Source organism: Tupaia chinensis, unplaced genomic scaffold (assembly GCF_000334495.1).
Source record: "Tupaia chinensis unplaced genomic scaffold, TupChi_1.0 Scaffold141530_1, whole genome shotgun sequence".
Classification (NCBI taxonomy): Eukaryota; Metazoa; Chordata; class Mammalia; order Scandentia; family Tupaiidae; genus Tupaia; species Tupaia belangeri.
In genome coordinates, this window is record NW_006201391.1 from 1,751,965 (window position 1) to 1,754,195 (window position 2,231).

Below are 2,231 nucleotides of genomic sequence, written 5' to 3' on the forward strand. Positions count from 1 at the left end.
GGAGCCGCTGCCGGTTCTAAGGCCCAGCGTCCCCTCTCTTCTCCCTCTGCCCCATCGTTCTCTCCTTGTGATGGCAAATGCCAAGTGGGGCTGTTTTATTTGGGAGGGAAGGCGGGAGACCCACCCAGCAGTCAGACAAAACATGGGTGAGGCCTGCCACATTCCGTTCAGCCTCCGAGCGGGACGGAGGTGGCCCCGCAGCCAGTGACTCAAGTCGTGGGGCGCTCACCACTTCCCTTGGGACTCAGCCCGGGCTCTGCTGTCTCCTTGTTCGAGAATGTTTTTCCAGATACTCACCCACAAGCTCCTTTCCTGGGAGCGCCGCAGCTTCCCTCCACGGGCCACAAGTTTTGACTCATCTTGGACAGTGATGGTGGGAGGCGGGGGGCTTGGGGACACCAGGCCAACGACCACCTGCCGTCAGCCTGAGCTGTCAGCGTGGGGCCACAGTCACCCCCAGCACTCATCCTAAGCTTCGCATTGGAGCTCGCCTCCCACACTCCATCTCAGTTTCCTGAGGGTGGGGATGTCCCAGTCATCTGTGTGTTTAGGGCTCAGCAAACACGTACATGAAAGACTCTCCCAGGTGGTGTTCTAGAACGGCCCAGGGCTCCTGGACAAGGCCGTCCCACAGATGCCAATGAGAGCAGGAACTGCCCCTCTGTCATCTGACAGTGGATTCCTAGCTTTGGGCTGCTTTAGACCAGCTCTCCTTGTCCCATCTGTCCCCAACGAGAGCGCCTTGAACTAGCGCCCTTGGCGGAGGCAGCCCCCCTGACAACTGTAGGCCACTCATTTACAACCCTGGACCTGGTCCACTCCAAGGTGGGAAGGTTGCAGTGACCTCCAGCCCAAGCCACCTGGTTCCAAGGACACCTTCCCCTCTCTCCAGCGGGGTCTTTGCTGAAACAGCACTCTCCCCCTTGGGAAGATCTGGGGGCACAGCGCCCTAGACCTGACCAGCATGTGGGTCGCTGACCCCTGCACTGCCCCAGGTCTGGTTACTAAGACAAGTCACGGCTTCGGTTGTTTTCCCAGTTTCGTCCTCTCCCTGGATGGCATTCAGGGGCGATTACTCAGCAGGGCAACCTCCTGCTCACTCAAGGAAGAGACTGGGGTTTTCAGGATGTGGAAAAGGTGGTTGGGGCCGGCAGGTGGTATGGAGGTTAAGGTGCTGGTCCCACATGGCAACTGTGGTTTGAGTCCCAGACCTGGTAGCTTGAAAATGACGCCCGGCACCTGTGTGTGGGTGCCCCAAATCCCAAGAGGAGACTGGGGAGAAGGGATTGCTGCCTGGTGACGCCCCCACCCGGGTTGATGTCTCACTTTCTGTCTCTCTCCGGCAAGTGCATGCACCCTATGACAGAAGTCTTACAAACAACGTGAAGAAACGTTTGCTAAAGGGCAGTTGCAGAGCCAGCCTGGGGTCTCACTGCTGCGTGGGATCCTGCCTGTCACTGGGGGGAGAACTGGGCCCAGTAGGTAAAGGCTGAGCTCCCGCCTCCCCTGGGCATCCTGTGGGCAGCTGGCCGGTGCAGAGAGGTGACCTACTGACCGGACTCAGGGTCCTCAGTAACAGCACCTAAACTTTGGCTAGAGCTGAGGCCAAACACGGAAGGCTTGTGACCTTTCCAGGCTGCTGACGCCCTTAGTGCCCATGGGCCGGTGGTGGCACTTCTCTGCCTCAGTTTCCCCATAAGAAAAGTAGGAGAATAATTCCGCCCTAAATCCACACGCTGAGCGAACGCACGTGCCTATTGGAACCTCTAACACGCTGGCTTTGTCACCCCGCCATCTGTGCTGGGTGCTGTAGGAGGCGGCCGGGGCTCGCAGGGGAGCGGCTGGGTGTGTACAACCGGAGATCAGAGATCGCAGATCGGAGCTCCCCTGCTCCCGGCTTCGGGGACTCACGGAGGACGCGTCTCGTGAACATGAGAGACGTCTTGTTAACTCCTGACCACTCAGAGCCTCTAGCCCGCAGCCGCCCCGGTGTGGGGCGCAGGCTCTCTGGGTGATCCGAGGGGCTGCTGACACAGGTCGGTCCCACCGGGGCTTGCCCAGGACCGGTCGAGTTCCGGGAGCCTGGTGGGGAAGGCTGCGGGCCTCCGGCGCGCGGGGGCGTCGCGTGCGCCCCCCCTGCGGAGAGGCCGAGGGCGACCGCCTGGGCGGCGGAGGCAGGTGCGGAGGTCACGGCCGCAGCCCTGGGAGGGGACCTGGGGAGGGGCGGCGCG